Source organism: Thunnus albacares, chromosome 4 (assembly GCF_914725855.1).
Source record: "Thunnus albacares chromosome 4, fThuAlb1.1, whole genome shotgun sequence".
In the NCBI taxonomy this organism is placed as follows: Eukaryota; Metazoa; Chordata; class Actinopteri; order Scombriformes; family Scombridae; genus Thunnus; species Thunnus albacares.
Genome location: NC_058109.1, coordinates 12,018,703 through 12,039,219, shown reverse-complemented (window position 1 = coordinate 12,039,219; position 20,517 = coordinate 12,018,703). Strand labels below are relative to the sequence as shown.

The 20,517-nt window shown below is 39.2% G+C and overlaps 2 protein-coding genes across 3 annotated transcripts in view; one reads left to right on the top strand and one right to left on the bottom strand.

The window, feature by feature from the left end:
• The window catches only part of LOC122980554 (adenosine receptor A1-like), a 719,840-nt gene that overhangs the window by 284,901 nt on the left and 414,422 nt on the right, over nt 1–20,517 (bottom strand). The gene's annotated exons all lie outside the window — the stretch shown is intronic.
• Nucleotides 1–20,517, top strand: part of tafa3a (TAFA chemokine like family member 3a) — a 104,665-nt gene that overhangs the window by 2,866 nt on the left and 81,282 nt on the right. The window contains exon 2 of one of the 2 annotated variants that reach the window (XM_044348696.1): nt 1,534–1,627. The exons of the other annotated variant lie outside the window; for it this stretch is intronic. The gene's annotated coding sequence lies outside the window, so the exon portion shown is untranslated. The remainder of the gene's footprint in view (nt 1–1,533; nt 1,628–20,517) is intronic. 2 annotated transcript variants of the gene reach the window in all.

Sequence of the window (20,517 nt, the reverse complement as noted above, 5' to 3'; positions counted from 1 at the left end):
ACCATAAGCAGAAACTCTGAGCTTTAAACCAGCTCTGCTGCAAACCAATGGGTGACGTTACACCTCGCTACATCCATCTTTATATACAGTCTGCGGTCTGTACCTGTAAACACCCTGCCACCACAACGTCGCCATACAACAACATGGCATTCCCAAACAAGTAGTGAAACTAAAATGGTTGCTTCTGCTGTTTTGGTGGTGCCAAAAGACACCGCAGCTCTGCATAATTATCTGACTCGAAACCAGCATGCACAGGTTAGACAGATTAGCTTGCAATTTCAGTTGTGTGTGTGTGTGTTTAAAAAAAAAAAAAAAAAAAAAAAAAAAAGCCATCATCACTCAGACATTGCAACAAACAGCAGAGCCTCAAGAAGGCAGAGCGGAGCTGACTGAGGCTTGGAGAGAGTACTTGATATGCATGAGCCACCAGGTGATTTCCAGAGGAAGAGAACACCATGGATAAGAGGCTTGTCTCTAGTTTTAAGGAGCCACCCCAGGCAGTATTTGTGTTCTCCGCCAGCTTCCTGCTCACTCTGTCAGATCAATAGGGCATAATACGAGAGTCTGGCTTGTGTTTTCAGACTTGAGACAAAACAATACATGTCCTTTAGTTGTATATAGTTACATGTCTGCATTTTCCATAGTGTGCCAAACATGTCATCGTATGCAGGATACATATACATACGACAGCATAGTGGCTTGTCACAGCGAACACAGCACTGCAGCCCCACAAGTTAACCATAAAATCCTTGGTGTTGCATCATTTCAGAAACTGTATTCTCCACCAGCCCTGCAGATTTGGCTTAGCGGAACAATAAAAACTCAGCCATCTATCTACATGATTACACCCGATTTCAGCACCTCGAGATTCGCTGCTCAGTGGTGTTCATAGGCTAAAGTGTTTAGAAAGCACAGTTTGTTCCACCTCTCAAAGTGCCAGCTCGAGCTGCTGGGGTCAATCCATTGGATGTTTAAAGGGAAATTCAAAGCCCAACCATAGCAAACGAAATGCAGCATTGTGACGCTCGTGTGCAGCTCCGTCATGTACAGAGGAGGAGGAGGAGGATGTGGGTAGAGCACATCCCATGTTTTATAGATGCCATTTAAAGGAGCATGCCCAAGATGGGCTGGCTGCAATGAACTGTAACCACAGACAAAACACCAAGACAATAAACAAACAAATTGGTTTCCTGGAAGCCAGCAGTGTCCCACTCACTCGCCCGGGCTGATCCTTGCCGATGCGGCAAGCTGTTTTTCCCTCAGAGATTAGACTGTGAAGCACAACTCCATCTCTTATTTATTCATGCTGATTTGCTGTGTGCATGTTTGGTTGTGGGTGTGTATGAGTGTGAAAGAGAGAAAGAGAGAGTGTGTGTACAGCTGAACCGTGTTTGTAAAAGTGGGTGTTTTTCTGAGTGTTGAATGTGAATGAATGATGTGTGTGGGCACATGCATACATGTTCAGACTTCAGTCTCTCTTATTGCTCTTTTGACGCTGTTTGTGTGTGTTGTGATGTCATTGTATTATCTCAGTTCCCTCTGATGTCCGCTCAGTGTACATGACTGGAGTACAGACTGTGATGCCGCGGGGCCCGATCATGTAAAGTTCATACGCCTCCGTTGTACAGTGAGTACAACAAACAGCTTGCACCATACATATGAAAGGAAATGTTTGTTTCAGCTTTTTGCTTAAACTCCTGCTTTTTTTGGTGACCTGGTTCTAGAAGTGAAAGGCCCACTAATTTTTTGCACAGACAATGTTTTGGTGACTCAGTTTAAGAGCTTCTACGGCTTGGATGAGCGTGACATTCTCCCGAGTTAATCATCAGTACAAAAGAGTCATTCAAAGGTACGAGCCTGCGTATGACGTAAGATTTAATTTAAGAGTTAACTCCCAAAGTGCATTTCAGTAAGAAACATCCACTCACTGAGTTTAAAATTCTCATACACGAGCCACTAATGGTTGGCAGGAGCTAAAGATTACACTATTGAGAAAATGAATAATACAGTCTGGAGCATACATGAATTTACTTTTGGATTCTGGGCCAATTTTGGATGTCATTATTAACTATGGGGGCGTGTTTTATTTACAACAACAGAATATTGAAATCGCTGTGGCTCATTGTACCATTTAGAGCCATCTGCCATGCTAAACTGAGAGACAAGACATGATTTCTTGGAAACAAAGGAGAAACAATCAAAACTAATGGTCAGAACAGTGTTTCTATGCCAAGTAATATTGAGGATATTATTGAAAAAAAAATGAAATAGGAATCCAGAGTGGGGAAAAATCCTTTTGGAACTAGTGGCTTCTCAATTTCGCAACTCTACAGCCATGACGGACGCGATGATTCCAGCAGACATAATGACATATGACAACTGATGACAGTGATTAGTCACAAACGATGATTCCTCCTGATTTTTTGGTAGAGTTGACATTTATTTAGTTCTGTTAGAATCTCTTAAGAATCTGTTGGGATCAATCCTCAAGACTCTGACAGTTTGACTTAATATTAATAAATAATAGAGGAGCTCCCTGCTAGATCCTTTGCCTATGTGGTTGCCAACCTTTCTGGCTTGAGACCATTTAAAGTGAGGCAGTGCCTACTTGAGACCCTTCATTACAGGTTGTGAGCGGTCTAAATAAAGATGTTTGCTTCTTTCATTCGACAAGTTTTTAGAGATCAGAAGAGGTTTTTTTTCTCAATAAAAATGCAAAAATCAGCAAAAGTCTACTTATGTGGCAAAAATATGTCTTTTTAATTTCCTTTCTTGTTAATTATCTCGCTAATCCTCAAATTCATCAGTGGTTCCAGTAGCTGAGAACCACTGATGTATGCAGTCTATAAAAGTGTATACAGGTATGGATTTACATATATTCTAGATTCTATGGCTGCAACTAATGATTATTTTCATTATCAATTAATCTGCTGATTATTTTCTTGATTAATCCTTTGATCTATAAACATCAGAAAGCACAATTTCCTAAAGCCAAATGTAACATCTTGAAATGTCAACAGCCCAAAACCACTTAACATTTTTAATTTACTGCAATGGAAGACATTTGAGTACATTTGAGGACCTGAAACCATAAAATATTTGGCAGTTTTGCTTTATTTTTGCTTGCTAAAATTACTAAAATGATTACTCTCTTATCAAAATAGTTGTTGATAAATTTTCCGTCGATGGACTAATTGATTCATCGACTAATTGTTGCAGCTCTACTAGATTCCCAAATTACTTTTTGTCTAGCGGATGAGATGTGCAAGCAAACTCACATTTTCTAGCTCCCAAATCAAATGCTTGTGTCCGTCCTGAGCATACTTCTGTGTACAGTGGAGCAGTCACGTGACTGCCTGGGAATTTCTCCAGCTGATGCTTCAAGTGCTCTGGACACTGAGGACAATGAAGTTTGAGTGGAAAACAGCCTCAGCAGAGCTCAGGAATCCACTCTTCCATGGAGGTGGTTTTCAGCTTTGTTGGGCATCAGGCTTTTCTACCAACTCCTCCTTTTCTCTCTCTCTCTCTCTCTGTAGTCAGTATTTGGCCAGTTTTCACTCTCAATGTTGTGCTATTGCGCTGAATTCCCATCAACTCTTTCTCCAGCACAGCAGCAAGGAACTCAATTCTCCAAGCCCTTAACCGTCGTCCCAGTGAAAAGGTTGGGGAATTGCAGATTTTGAAAAGCCCACTTCTAAACCCTGGTTCCTATGGGAGTAAGACAGCTCTCATTTTATGTTGGCTGATTTTCTCTCTCTCTCTCTCTCTCTCTCTCTCTCTCTCTCTCTCTCTCTCTCTCTCTCTCTCGTGGTGCCTGAGGGTCCTTGGCAATGTGTTTTTTTCTCTCCTGCTCTTTTCTGATGTTGTTGTCAAGCTCCACCTCATGCCTGTAATCATTAGACTGCAATTTGGGTAGAAAATTGCAATTACGGGGGTTTAAAAATGAGCCTGTTATTTTCTACGCTTGTTATTTCTTTGTTGGTAAAGCAGGAGAATGGCAACCCTGTTGTGATTATAATGATTTTGCTGGTCCCTCCTTCCGCTCTCCTGCCCTTCATCAAGCAAACAATCGGAGGTGGGTTGGATTTTTTGTGACCTAAAGCGGAGGTCGGACAGATTTCTTCGTCATGAGATATCAAAAATGGAAGAGCTGCAGACTCTTCAAAAGAAATGTACCCATTTCATTAAATGTATTGTGCAGCAGCCAGTGCCTGAGCCTTGATCTAATGTACAAGATTGAAATGAGAAAGAGAAATCTGGGTATTTGTGTTATCTGATAGAATTAGCTCAAGGGTAGCTGCAGTTCATGCTTCTTTTTCATCCGTTCAAACACGCCTCCTCTGTCAGTCAGTAATGTGCACAATGTACTCGCACTATAAATACATACAGAACATTTCACTTTTAATTATTCTTTTGCAGTTTGATTTATCAATCGCATTTCAATATGACTAACTGATGAAACACAGTCTTATACTGAATGTGAAAGATGTTCAAGCTTCCACTGTGCTCTTGTATTCCGTAAAAGTACAGTTCTACCTTGCAATAAATTTCCTATTGCTTTTATTACATCTCTCAGACATACACAGTATAGGTGCAGCAAGGTAGTATAGTATATCCACATACATATGACATATATACGTGTGTGTATATATATATATATATATATATATATATATATATATATATGTATGTATGTATGTATGTATATCGTGTGACGTTGCATCAAACAGTGAGTCTGCTATTTCCCAGCATGTCCCTACCCTGGTAACATTCCCCAACCAACATAAATCATTTTAATCATTTCTGAATCAAAGCCAAATTTAGAATTCCCCTTAAGAAATTTGAAGGAGGGATAAAATCACATGGATGAACATGCCTTTCATCAGGACTTAACTGTGTCACTGACAAATATTTTATCTGTGTTTTACTTAAAGTGTACTTCAAACTTTATCCATATAAAAACCAGAGTAGTTTACTGTACTTCATATTTAGTAATAACTACAAAAATTTAATTCTCATCATTTGAATCATTACATTAAAAGTGGCATTATGTTTAATGATGATACTCTAGTTTTTCACATGACAAACTGCTGGTGAGTCAGGTCTGAATCAAAAACCAGTCACTGCAGATGAAATGTAGGTGTCAATTATATTATTATTATTATGTTTTCAAACATATTAAAATAGAAGAAGAAGTAAAAAAAAAAAAATTAAAGCACTGTATTAAATGTTTACAGTAATATACAGGAACACCTCAGCTAATGACAATTTGCGGTTGCTGGTTGTCATAGTAACAGAATGAGCTTTTTGGGTTGCAGGATTTTCAGGTGCTCAGCAGTAATGAGGCGTTTCATGACGCGAAAAATCTTGTGAAGGGGTGCTGTGGTCTAAAACAGTTTGGAAACCATTGTTAGCTGTTGGTCAGTGCTCGACTGCTATCTAGCTACAATTTTCGGGGCTGGAAAATGATGTGCAGAGGATGAAACATAAAATGGTTTATCGACAAACATCGACTCATCACTCTTTTGGTCTTTGTAAACAGCAGAAAGATGCAATCTTTGCTAACTTTTATGGCCTTTCATTCCCTAAAAAACATCTTTAGCAGATTGTACTGACTGACACTGCGATGCATGTTTAACAGATAACAGCCAACAGTTTCATTTTGTAGTTTCACTGACTCACAAAATAAATGCTGATACAGCTCATAAAATTTAAAAACGAGAAGCTTGTAACAGCATTGATCCTGCCCTTGATTTTATGGGATACAACTGGCCACAGGGAGGTTGTAGTGAGGTCATTGTCGCATTGTCGCACTCTGGCTAAAACCCTGTATGAGTCTGTGTGAACATTTCTAAAGCTTATAGGGGCTCTTGTAGATTCTCTTATCACTTTCAGTCTCTCCTCTTGTTTACAGAGGGGCTGTTCCTGTAACTGCAGCACATTTCTGATGCTTGGATTGATGTCCTTTTTTTCAGACCAGCATCAATTTTCAGATACAAGGCGGAATTATAAGCCTTGGGATGGAAAACAATTTTGTTCTGTCTCCCTCTCTGTTCTCCTCTATCTTCCTCGAACTCTCTCTTTCCTTCAAACACACACACTCACACAATCACACACACATACACACAACAACTCCCTCAGCACAGCGTGCAGGGTGACTAATTTCTCTTGGGCTTTGGACTTCGGCGTGAGAGAGGGTGAGAGGGAGAAAATGAAAGAGAGAGGAGAAGCAGTGGTGCACTAGCAGCTCAGAGGAAGCCGCCCACATAGAAGGAGTCTGATACCACCTCTTATCTCATCTTTTTGGCTGGCTGTGTGTCTGTTCTGCCTCAGAACCAGTTTGAGCCCAGAGCACCCAGCATGGGACAGTGTCAATTTGATCACTGTTTACTCCCCAGTTTCAGGTACTGGAGACAAATCACAAGCAATGTGTGTGGTGCTCCCATCTGTGAGGAGAAATTGAAATCTAAGTGTGCTGTTTTTGCATCCAATTTGAGCCGTCTTTGCTGGATTCTGTAGAGTGGAACGGCTGCCAATCAGTAGGGCTTTGTTTACTCACTGTGTCCTGCTGACAACTGGCTGGTACAAATATCAGCTGTTGTAGTGTCACACACTATGCCTTTGTACAATTTATTAAACATGGAACTGAAATAGGCTATATGACACTCATTTTGTTATGTTAAGCAGTATATATATTGTTACAGTATACTGTTACAGTATATATAATGTATACAATGAATTAAAGAAAAATAGGGAGTTTTAGACCAAACAGTCATTTAGGGAACTGATTACTGTTAAATTAATCAATATTTTTGACAAAATGTCTCATGAAATAAAGCTAATATTACAGAAATCTGTTCAAAGAGGGTAAAGTAGCTCAAAGAAAGAAAAGGAATTGGAATGGAAAAGAGTTGCAGCTACATTTTCAAAGACCAGAGTGCTTTTCTAGATCCTGATTGAGTGACTGAGATTGTTGAAAGTCTTGGCAGCAATTCAGCAGCAACATTTACTTGCTGTGTGCAGGTAAATGTGCACCTCAGGCTTTAAAAAGTTGTACTTTTGGTACCACTTTTTTGTGTTCCGACTTCAGAAATCCACATATCCTATATTCTTAGACTATTTTTTTCTGACATTTTTGTGTTGTACAAGCCAATTCAATAAATGATCTTAGCTTGTCGATAATTGATGTGGTAACCGTAGACTGTATATAAAGTTGGACATAGCAAAATATGACATCACCCATTGGTTTGCATAGGAGCCGGTTTGAAGCCCAGAGTTGCAGTTTATGAATAGTGTGTATTAAAACTTAGAAAATCATAGCATTACTTCTTCTGCTTCCAAGACATCAGAGAAGAAGAAAAAAAGAATACCTAGAAAAACTAGTTTTGCTATATGTCTGTAAAAACAAAGTCAGTAACCAATGAAATGCATCAATAAATATTGATTGAATGTAGTATTCTCACCTAACTGCTGATCAGTGTTTGTGGTTAAGCTGAATATTTGTGATGAATCTGCTGATGTTCAAGATGTTGTTGATGATGTGCTGATGTTCCGACACTTTCCACAGCTAGTGCAGACAAAAATCTGTCCAAATCCCTGCCTGGTTGACCAAAACAAGCATTGCATCCACTCGATACAGTTGTGAAAGCTATAGTGTTATCTTAGGCTTAGCATGCACTTATTTCACCCCAATAATGACATGACTTAGCACGTTTTACCACTGACAAAGAACACCTTTCCTGCTTCATGATTAGAGACATAATGGAGATATTTTTGCTGCCATTCCCTTCCTCCCTCTTGTACATCTCTTAACACCTCTTCCCCTGGCCCTAATTCATTTAAACATTTAAAACAGGGACCTCAATTATTCATGTCCCCCAGTCGTCTGTGGCCCTGCCCTGGCCTCCTGCGGCACCGTGGTGCAGAGTGTGTCTGGATGGACACATTCCCGGGCTGCTCATTAATTGATGCCTCAGTTGACGCCAGAGGTCTAATGCACTCTCACTCTCTGCTTGCTTTCCCTGCCAATCCAGCGTGTCGCCTCTTCCCTCTCTCACACAGAGGGCGTGAAGGGGGGCTTCACAGAAAGTGTGATGTCATGAAGTTGTGCTAAAAAGGTTCAAAGGGTGTCTTCACCCCACTGGCCTACTAAGAGGAAAGACTATGTTAGACAAGAGGTTAGATCTGAAGAAAAACAGGAGTCAAAGCTGGTGTGAGTGGACATTCTTCTATCTCTTAACTAGAGCTGCCACAGTTACCGCATTACCGCGGTAACGCAATCACATTACGCCCACCGCAGAGTCAAGCTGATCACCGCTTTACTGCTAACTGAGTGGCTCAAAGCGTCTTATAATCAGGGTCGTCTTATATTTGGGCCAATCCGGTATTTGGGAACCAATTATTTTGTAACATCTGAGATTTAATACTTTTTTATGGCGGTTATGGTGGTCTACTCTTAACTTTTGTCCTTGTTTCGCTTCTCCAGAGCTGGGCCCTTCGTGCAGTGCGTTATGTGGGTGGTTGATACCACCTCTGTCGTTGCCTAATTTAAAGAGCAGTCTGCACCAGAAGGGAGGGTTCAAGCGGGTCATTATACTGAACATTCACCACAGGGAACACATCGTGAAGGGTAAAACAGGATGAAAAGTGAAGTAATTAAGAGCTGCAAAATCATACAAGAAAGACTTTCCATCTCTTCAACCCATTAAAGAGAATAGATGACAGGAGGAGAAAGCTTTGGGCAAAACACGAGTTTATGATCTACTTCATCATCTCATCCTCTTAATTTTTGTAATATTAGTTGCAGAAAAGGCTATTTAAAAAGAAACTACTGCAGTGCTGACTTTTGGTAGGCCAACATGTGCATATTGCAGTGGTTGTGAACCCCTTAAAAAAAGTATTAGTTTTTAGAAGCCAATAAAGAAAAACAATAAAGAAGAAAAAAATAAAGAAAGTCAGAAAAAATACACAGTTTTTTTTCTGCATTTCCTGTCTTGTTAATCATCTGTACTGTATGTACATGGACACATGCACCTATAAATATTATGCATACATTACATCATAGCCATGAATTAGGGAACGTACACGTGTGCACACATACCCAACACATGTAAATTGATTGTTATGTGATGTAAATAATGTTGTTATTGAGAATGTCACTATATATTATGAGCTCTATTTAACTAATGTGTTTCTGGTAACGATATATTATGATTATTTTTAAGTAGAAAAGCCTAACCAGGGACAGGGGTCACAAATTAGCCTTGGCTAGAAATCCTATATGCAATACATCTGTTTCATGTTACTTTAACCTGTTACAATGTTTATTTGTCCCTGACAAATAAACTAATAAATAAATTTTTTTTATAAATTTTGCTACCACTTTGGCATCCTAGCCTCCAGACTGCAAACCATATCATATCATATATTCATATTAAAATGCTTTTGTATGACATTATAAGGTCGGTTTAGTATCCTGTAGTATCCTCTGCTGCCACTGTGGGCTGTACTTTCCAAAACGGATTTCCATTGAGGGATTTCTATTTTGATTGCTAATGCTTGACCTTAATAACAAGCTGCAGAAAATGAAAAAAAAAAAAAAAAAAAAAAATCTTGACTCTTAAGTGTTTTTTTTTCTTGCCTGAAATACAAACCCTGCAGTAAGGGGCCTGTCATGGATGCCTGAGTGCCAGCCTGACCACTGTATTAGAACTGTGCAAGAAATCAATTCAGGAAATATAGAGGCAATTATTTTGTCTCCCACATTCGCTGACAAAGTAGCAGCTAAGCGAGCCAAGAAGAAAATACAGAATTAAAGAGTAGAAAATAAATAAGTCTCTACTGTGGGGTTTGGGGACTGTATATAGAGCATGTGGGTGATTTGAAATCCTGTATACCTCCGCAAAGCAGCTGTAATTAATGAGGACTGTGAATGTTGTTGATTTGTTGTAACCCGCACTGATATTTTACCTGTGCGCATTGGAGGGACATAGACTCAGAAAAATTGAAGGTGTTCATTGTTCAGTGTAGTTTGTGTCTATCATACAGTGTATAGAATCGGTGCGCTGTAACGGGTCTTTTGGGTATATGAATCATGCACAGTATGTCTATGTCCATGCCTATTATATTCATTCAGTGTCAGACAAGGCCATACTGTAGAAAATAGATCCCCTTCTCTTTGTCATCCTCTTTTTGGAGAAGCCAGTGTTTTGTAGCGTACGTTTTAAGCTCCTTGTAGTTGTAGATGGATAGACTTTACCTCAGTGGCACGATAAATGCAAATAAATTTGGATGATTGCAGCAGACTTTCTGAACGCCAGCTGAGTACACTTTCTGAGGTAAACAATTTCTGAATTAACCTGATGTTGCAAACCTCACCCATCTACTCCTATAATACTGTAAATTAAATCAAACTCTAAGAAATGTTTGTGCATACAGTTCGATCATCCCGATCAATAGTGTAAGTTCTGATTTATGAATTTGACTCACCACCATAAAATCATTCTCATCAGTATCTTTTACTATTCAAAATGAGTTCCTGATTGATTCAATATTTCATTTCTGTCATTAACTGTGTGAGTTCTGGCATTTACTCCCTAATCGGATCTCAGAACTTCATTACGTTCACAGGTCTCTCATGCAGAGCTTTGCAGGCTCTTATTTTCCCGTCAAATGAGGTGTGCAAAGATCAGCTGTAAGCCATCAGCAACAGAGGCCAAATGGAAGGGTAATATACTCCTCCTTATGCAAAGATGCACGGCTACGATCTATGTATTAGCATTTGGGAACAACTCAAACCTCATAATCCTAGAGATAATTAAAAAGGGCACTTTTCCCTCAGTATGGCCTATTATCTGCAAATGAGGTCTATAAGAAGTGAGAGACAGAGGGTGAAAGTGAGGGACTTGATAGCTTGACAGTTAACAGTTTGTGGAGCCTTAATGGTGTAAGACTTGATAGACAGTGATTCTGTATTAAGATATGGCATATCTTGCCCTGAAGGCCCTGAAGGGCACCACTGGGATTACAGAGTTGGACATGGACTTGGACATTTGCATTACACCAAGGGTTATGAAGGCATTTCCCCTCATAATTCTGGAGCGAAGCCAGAGAAGACCAGGCTACAGATAGAGCACGTCTTTTCCAAAGAGCATGTTCTATGACACAACGGTACGATTCCGACAGAACATCATCCAGAGCGCTGTGAAGAGAAGAATAAATCTTCACTGAAAAGGAAATAAAATAAAACGGTTCTGGCTCACTGCTAATGAACTGTGATATGGTATAGAAGCTGTCTCTTCCATCTGCTCAGAAAAAAAGAAAGGAAGAGAGAGAAAAAAAGAAAAAAACACCAAACAACTCCAGTGATGGCAGCCTACAGTACATACATAGTATATGTCTCCATGCTGTCAGGCATGGTTGTGTATGTGCAACACAACATCTCTGAACAAAAGATGACCTGCTCATCAAGTCTACCATGCATAAATAAAGGTTAACACATTGAGCCTTTTCCTGTCAGGGAGCTGCCTGTTAAACAGTAAATAACTGTACAGCGCTAACATCAGATCCTCAGGGTCCAGTGGTCAGTTTTAGAATAATTTTCTATTTTTAGGAACGAATTTCATGTGAACTTTTAGGTTCATTTTAGTGGGTCATTTTTCTTAAAGGAAAACTATAGTTTGTTACAGCATGGGTTTTTATTTTTGTAGGTTATGATATTGTACTCATCCATCTCATCCTTCACAGTTTACAGAATAAGCTCCTGGTTCAGCGATGATCTACTGTACTTGCCTACTGGGTTGTGTGCACTCAGTTTTCTTGTGAAATGAGGGATTATTAGTGAAATTAGTGTGCTCATATGGCTTGAGGGAGCAGTGTGTAGAATTTAGTGGCATCTAGTGGAACAGACTTGGCAGAAATTGAATATAATATTCATAATTATGATTTAATTAATGTATAATCACCTGAAAATAAGAATCAATGTGATTTTGTCACCTTAGAATGAGCCCATTTCTACATAGGACCCCTTCCATGGAGGCCACCATGTTGCACCGCCATGTTTCTACAGTAGCCCAGAATGGACAAACCAAACACTGGCTTTATAGAGGGCCTTTTGTGTTTTTTTATGAGTTTCGTGGCCATCACAGGTTGTCCTACACGCTACAATCTGTCCATCTGTCGCTCAAACGTAACTATAAGTTGTTTTTGGGTGACTGACGTTACGACCTATTGTGTCGTTTTTCTTGGGAGGACAGTCTCAAAAATTGACAATGTACTGTACTGAAAGCAATTCTTCTAGTGAACATATAAATACAAGTATATCATGTAAAGTAAAAGCTATGATTGATTGATTGATTTACCTGAATTATTTAATTTTCAGTGGCATCGCCCTGGCAACCAAACTACCCCACAACAGATTCTAATTCTGATTGGTGGACAGAAATATGACATCACCTTTCTCCAATAGAGACTTGCCAACATGAAAGCATTGAGAAGAGCACAAACATAAACATAACAACATAAAATAAACTAAACATATTAATAAATATAAAGCTCTAATGTGAATTGCCAAAATTATTCTAACTTTCTGTTTCTAAATTCTGTATTTGCTGTAGGTAGGACTTTGTTGCTCATAGCCAGATACTGATTGAGAAAATAGGATTTAAGGGACTTACCAGTGTGTGTGTTTTTATTTTAAGCAACAATAACGTTAGCCATTGGCTTTTCTTCAGTAATTGTCTTCTCTTGCTGTGTGCAATTCAGGGTAATGTTAATACTGTATGCTCTTTCATCTTTCACCGTCTCTCATCTGCCAAGAATCTCAGTTTCTGATTTGTGTCCAAGAATACTGTTGCAGTGATTGTGTTTTTTTTTTCATGCACGTGTGTGAGCTGTGTGTTCATACATTTGTATAAAAGCTGTTCATTTGTGTGAGTGTGGGGGAAGTACAAGGCTCTGTTTATGAGCGCCCTGATAGTTGATCGCTCTGAAGGGGTGGAGCAGACTCTGAGCTCAGACACACCTATTCATCACTCTGAAGCAGGGAGTTCATTAAAATAGCCCACACAGCCTCCTCTGTGGCTCCTGAACCACAGCCAGCTTTCCTTGCTAAACAAACAGGGTCAAAAAGTGATCTCACTACACACTGATGCAGTTCACAAATACCAAATGCTGAAAAAAGATACACAATAATTCTCATTTTCAAAATCAAAAAGTGGTTGCAGTGTGTTTGTATAATTTTTTTTAAATTGCTTTATATAACTGAGTTAAGACACCCCAAAACAGTAATTATTTTTACTTCTGAGCAGATTGTGTTTCTATTGAAAACTGTCAAGAACCAAAAATTGGTCAGATTAGTATTTTACTTTTTCTTTGATCAGATACTGCTTGATATAAATAATATTTTTGGTAATCTAATACTATACAATTTTATTTAGGCAAAGTTATTGTGCTGCTGATTTTGTTAGGTGAATATTAAACACTAATTGGTCATTGACAGGAATTGTTTCGATGTATTTTGATACGCAGAGCGTGTCATTAATGGCCACTAGATTCTGGCTGCAAGAAAACCTCTTACTTTATTTAAGTCTGATCAAACCAACTATCAAAAACATCTAGATTCGCAGAGTATAGGCGTAGCCATAGCATCGCTATTTCAGTATGTTTTCAGTTCAACAATGTTGATTGTAACATTTTGGTCACCTAAAAAGTCTTAGTTCAGCGTTCGGTTGTACTAAAAGACTGTCTAAGAAGTCGGATGTTCAGATTTTCCATTGAGTACATTTTGTTTTGATGGTCCTAAGCCTGTTTTTCGCTAGCGAAAATTAGCATTAGTATTAGCATTATCACAGTTAACCATAGATTGTAAATGCACCATGCCAACCAAGCTACCAGCTAGCGTTAGGGTCAGCTCCAACCTCTCCTCTAAATATGGTTACTTCTCATCACTTCTGGCTCCAAAAATCCAAGATGGCGACGGTCAAAATGCCAAACTCCAGGTTTCCAGTATCCAGTTGTCCATATACATCCATGTTCAAAACGTCCACAGACCAATGGGTGACGTCATGGTGGCTACATCCATTCTTTTTATACAGTCTATGGTTTTTTTGCTGTTCATTTTGGGAGCAATAGCAGAACTGCACTACATATTTAATGCTTTCTGTGGAAGCTCGACATATGAAGAACATCACTGGTGCGATATTAGCTGCAGAAGGTGTTCTCGAAGGAGAAACTTGTTGTTTTAATCCTTATATCTGTATACAACGACTGCAGGGGTGCTTGTTTCTATACCTATGTACAGTACCTTGTATATAGTCACAATATGTACTGCACTGTGTGTTTGTTCTGGCACTGCATGTAGGTATATTGAGAGCACAGATAAATAAATAATAAAATTCTGCCTTCTTGGTTTTATTGTAAATCTGAATGAGCGCTTGAGAAAATATTTCTCTTTCAATCTTTGAAATTGACATTGGCAAAGACACAATGAACTTGCTGGCAGCAAAGCCAGCGTATATATTATTTGGGTCTCTCCCTCTCTCACTGTAATATATAACAATATTCTCCTCTTTGATGGCTTCTTTTGGCATAGCACGACATTGTCCTCTCTACATTTTCACTTTATGCTGCCTAGAAACATTTCTTACATCTCAATTTCACCATCACTGCCCATTTACAGGGAGTTAGTCTTATGATCACTAACTGCAGGACAAATAGACGAGGCAGAGTGACTGCCTGTAAAAGTGAATTACAGTTTGTCACAAAAAACCTCTGGAAGACATCACAATGAATATTGTCAATATAGTAACAGTGTTTAAGAGTGAGTTTTTATAAACATACATACTGTTTCCCATGTACATTCTACAGTACATACTAATTCTGACATTGTTTTGAGAATGTATATGTTCACCCTGGGGACAGAATTAAATACATTACAAAGGTCAACATGCCTGCTAAAACTACTCAATTGTGGTGTTGATGGACACTGTTGGTCTTCATCAAGAAAGTAAAAAGAAAGGCAGACAGTTTTGCAGCAGCTCCAGTGACTCAGAAAACTAAAACCTGATGAACTAGAAAGCACTCAGAGAGCACATACCACCACCAAGGCTGCACAATCCTCTAAATTGACTTCAACAATAGAACATGTTCAGAAAATGTTAATTTACAGCTACATCTTGATCTCCATCAAAATTCAAATCACCATTTAAAATATATATATATATATATATATATAAAATATTCCTGAATCTGCATCTTTATCCAGATTTATCCACCTTCTTTCTATCAATTTTTATGGAAATCTGTCAGAAGATTTTTTTAGATACCCTGCTAAGTAAAAAAGTAGTCAAACAAACACATAGGACCAAAAAGATAACTTGCATAAATGCTTTGCAAGGAGGCAAGGATATGAAAAAAATTTGAAACTGGTGGTCATTTGATGCAGTTCAACCAATGTTGGTCGGCATGAGCCTTGCATCATTTCCTGTTAGTACACAGCCACACAGTCCAGTTCATGCAGTGAGCCAACGCAGCACAGACAGTTGGTCAGATGCTGTTGGACTTCATTTGCTCTGTGACCAATGGGCTTTTGGTTCTCCGCGTGTGCAGCCTCAGTGACCTCTGGAGTTATCCTCGGCCATTTCTAAAACACATGACAGCTGCACATGCATCATATGGCTCCATGTGGGTTACTGTGAAACAAAAATGAGGTTATATATATTTTATCTTTTTGTCAGCATTCAGTGTGAGCTCCTCCCTTGTGTATGAGCATACTATATATGTAAAGAGACATTTATATGTGTGTGCATTTATATAGGGAGTATTTCCTATGTTCTGCAATTGCAGTATTCTGGTGTTCTTTTGTGTTTTACGGTTGGCGGATGGTGGTACACTGGAGCAGATGTGGCATTTAAATGGCCTTCTTTTTGGGAAGCAGGTGGCTGAGTGTGATAGATCATAGATGTCATCTCTGGCTCTGCTTTGTTCTGTATTAGTACTACCAGAATGAGTTCCCATCTTTGGTGCTTCGGTGGCGCACGCATGTACTGTATGTCCAAGGACATCGAGAGACGCACACGGACACACGGACATATACAGGCACAGCAATCCTCATGCAGAAGTTCAAAGTAATTTGTGTGTGCACATACAGACACACACAATTTTCAAACACACACACACACCTACAGGGGGAAGAGCAGAAGAAACCAGCTATGATAAAGGAGAGTTTTCAGCCCTTAAATCCCACAGCGCCGTGGTGTCAGACCTTTCCTCTTCTCTAATGACCTGTAAAAGTCCAGCAGCACAAAGAGCCACAGTATAATGTAGTTTGATGTGGAAAATGTTTTAGTCAGATGTATGCCGTGCTAACACACCACCAAGACACGTGATTCTCATCTCGTAGCCTGTTGTAGTTTCTTCTAGCATGCACCTAGCACCACAATGACTTCGCTCAACTGTAAAAAATGAAACTGAGTGATTATAATTACAGTTGTATCTGATTTTATAATGATATGTGCGCCTGTGTGTGCTCTCCTCAGGGCCTGTTCCATTTCTCTTCCTCATGCTGCTGCTCTTTATTCCCGGGGAGGAGAGAGGGCGTTTCGAACGAGCCCATAGCAAACAGGACTAAAAATAATGACTCTGTGGCTCTGTTTGAGCTTTGCTGCTCTTTGCCTTCCCCTCAGGAATATCTCTCTAAATACACACAGTGCTGAAGCCGTGGCGCAGCTCTGGGCTGGCTGTGTGCCTCCTCAGTCATTTTCTTAAAATATCCAAAAGCTTTATTGATCTGGCCTCCGTCAGCCTTAGATGCATGAGATCTCTCCACTGCCGTTTTCAATATATCTTGTGTGTGTTTCTGTGTATGTGTGAGCCTCTGTTTTTTTCCTGGCTTGTGAAGAAAAATCAAGTTGAGACCGGGTGCAAGCAGCTGAGAAAGTGTGGTAAATTATTGTTATTATTAGCCCGTAATGACATCATTTCTCCAAGGGATCGTGAACAGAGTTTGTGAGCAATATTTCCAAAACATCTGATTCCTTGTGCTGCTGCGTGTTCTGACAGTGCTCCCCACCGCTCAATTAATTTTAATCAAATGTTTACAATGCACTAACAGCTTGGAAGTTTGTGCTTAATAATGATGCAAAATTAAACTTTGTTTGAAATGATCGTCCCAAACAAACACCAATTAGTGACTTGTGAGAAGTGATATATTCATGCTGTCCAATCACAGGTGGAGAGAGAAGCAGCGGGAAATGTGGTTAATTGAGCTCCTACTGTTCGTTCTATCTGTCACTATAGATCTTTGTGCCACATGTACATTACCTTTTTTTTTTCTTTTAGACTCATTTCTCTGCATCCTCCATCTTCCCGGCTGTCTCTCTGGACTTCTTCTCCCCAGTCTATATCTCTTTTCCTCTACTTGTATCCTCTGTTGTTTTCAAGATACATCAAATCACCATTTTTTTTCTCCCAGACTTTCTCCATGTCTCCTGAATCCTAAACCCTTTCATCCCTTATACCCCTAAATTTCTACCTTCCTCTCCGTCTCTGTATCTTGACTCTGTTTAATTCGTTTTCTGCCTCACCTCCCATGCGTCTTCACTCCCTCTTTGCTCTGTCAGCCTCCTTCCCTCTCTCCCTTTGCACCATCTTGAGTATCACTCCTCCAGCTTCTCCAAACTGCTTCTCAGAGGCACCACACGAGGCCCTCTGGTCTCTGTTTGACTGTGGTTACTGTTCACTGGTGCTCATCTCATAGGTGGCTGATACACTTCGACCAGGGATCTAGTAGCCTTGAGCCCAGCTTATTTCCTTATCCAGATTTTTTTTGGAAATTAAGATCACCCATCTCTCCAAGTTACACAAAACTCTGTGAAGTAAATCCAGATGTGGTTTTTCAATAAAATACAAATTAGTTCAAACCTATCTACCAGAAATTATGTTTTCTGTACTACTCTTGTTGCTTAAACCTACAGTAATCAGGATGCGAACCGTCTCTGGTGTTAAAGTCCACTGTGCACGTCTACTATCCAATTTGTGTGTTCTATAAGAACATAGCACTTCCTTCACTTGAAAAAATTGCAGCTGAACTTAGTCCAGCAATTACATTTATACATTTGGTAAAACAAATTGGTAGCATATATTTTCTTGCAGACTGGGTTTGAATTATTGCTGCCCTGAATGTCAGCTTATGTTGTTTGGCAGTCATTTGCTGCGGTTACAGTCTGTCCTCTGAATATAATTAATGTGCTTTACAATATTTAAATGTCCTCCACATAAAATGATCAGATGAGGTGTTTATGTGCTCCACAGTAAGCAATCAGAAAGAGCAGCACTAATATCGGCAACATACTCACTTCAGTTTTTAAAAAAGTTACACTGTCAAGTGTGTGGCCTTATTATGCTTTCTGCTTTTGCAGTGAAGCAAACCGTCCCCCCCCCCCCCCCAGAATATACTGAAGTTATTGAAAGTCTCTGCAAAACTAGGAAACATATTCAAAAATGGCTTCCCTGATGGGGAAGATGGAAGATGGACAACTTGAAAAAAGGTGTTACAGAGTGATTGTAAATTTCAAACAATGCAAGAGAGAGTGATGCCTCTTCCTGGTGGAACATCATTGAGTTAACCTTAGTGGACTGACTAGCATGAAAGACTAAAGATATTCAGAAATCAGTAAGAAATCCGGCAAAGTCTTTACATAACATCTGTTCATCCTTTGATCAGCTAAGGAAAGGTTTAACTTACATTTCTTTTATAAGAAATGTACATGAATTATTTAACTGTGATTGACTTCAGCAGCTTTTTTTACTGAAGTCCATTATATTGCCACATTTTTATCCACAGTCTAGAGCTTTAATGTGATTTTGCAAATGCAAGAATGCCCATTTTATATTTCTGTGCAGAACATTTTCCCCAAGTTGTCTTGGAGAGAACAAACAGCTGATCACACTTTTGCTGCTGAACTGAACTTGTTCTTTTCACCTCGGGGTTGTATGTGTAGGTGGAGAGAGCAAAAGCAACTGTGATCGCATAATAAGGGTGACGGAGTAAGTGTGTGACAGTCACACTGCTTAGTCAAATCACCACGTATCGTGTGGTTGCCCTATTAGCCTCATTATGGGCTAATAGGGCAGTGGCCACTGTTGGGGGAAAAACAAGCATCTCTACCACTTCTATGGTGGCTTTGTGTTTGTTTATGAGTGTTGGTGAATCTAAAAAGAAGCCAAACACCTACAGTAAATCTGATATTTACTGTTATTGTTACATAATTTAAACTTTTCTGACATCAAATTTTTGTTTGCTGTTTTGTTTGTAGCTGCAAATATCCAAATACCATGTCACTTTCTGTACATTTTTGCCAAGGAATAAGAAAAAATAAACCACCAAACAATGAGCGTAGAGATGATTCATAAATAGTTCATTGCCAGCAGCTTTTTAAAATCACTGCTCAGTGTTGAAAGGTGGATTTTCCAGCTGGTTTAGATTAAAAAACAAAAAGACAAAAACTTTATTTCTGTCTTTCTTGGGTTTCCCGTTCATTTACATCTATAAGTTGCCATCAGATGCATCCTCAGTTGGCAAAAAAATGAATAAACAACAATGAAAGAATCTGCGTTGTTTTGCTTGCAATTGTACTTCCACTGTTAGGAATTACTTTAAATGAGTTGTAGAGGAAACAATAACGCACAAGGCAGAATATTAAAAGATCATTAGTGGACAGTTGTTGAGCCCAAGCAACATCAGGGCAAATTGTGTTTAACAATGATAATTCTTAACCTGCTGTGAGAACCAGATGTTTGAGATTTGTCAGTAATTCCATTAGAAGTTAAATGCATAAAATTGAAAACATCGATACTGAAGTTGATGTTATGTAATTAAAAAACATAAATGCATTTTCTACTATTTTTCTACCAATCTCTGCATCTTTTGACCTTTAAAACACACATAAAAAAGTTACTGCTGTATGCCTGCGTAGGGAAATACACTCAATTAGCGTCCCTCTCAATGTTTTTCAAACTTTTCTGTCCTTGTGTGAGTTTTAAAATGTAGCAAATTGGGCTACAAACACATTGAGACAAGCTAACAAGCGTCTGAAAACACATTTTTATCTAGCTCCGCTTTACACAGAACCAACAAACATTAAAAAACTCTCAGAACAGCCAGGACAAAACAATCACGTCACGCTATTGATTGTGTGATTTCAATATTAGCCTTGTCGACAGCTGCACTCGCTATGCCTTAACTAGCAGGAGGTAAATATTGCACACCATTGGGGGCTGATTGGATATGTTTATTTAATTTCTGGCCAGGAGCGAGGCAGACCGCTGAATGTCTGATTACCACAACTATTACCATTAAGTATTACTCTCATGTTAAGAGATCTGGGAACTATGCACCTGCAGAAATAGAAATGCAAAGCAGTTGTACTGTGGTGGTGTAGATGTGACGCTTCCTCTGGGTTTGATCTTTTTTGCGGCATAACGAATCTTTCTCACGTCACCTGTATCGTGAATGCTTCC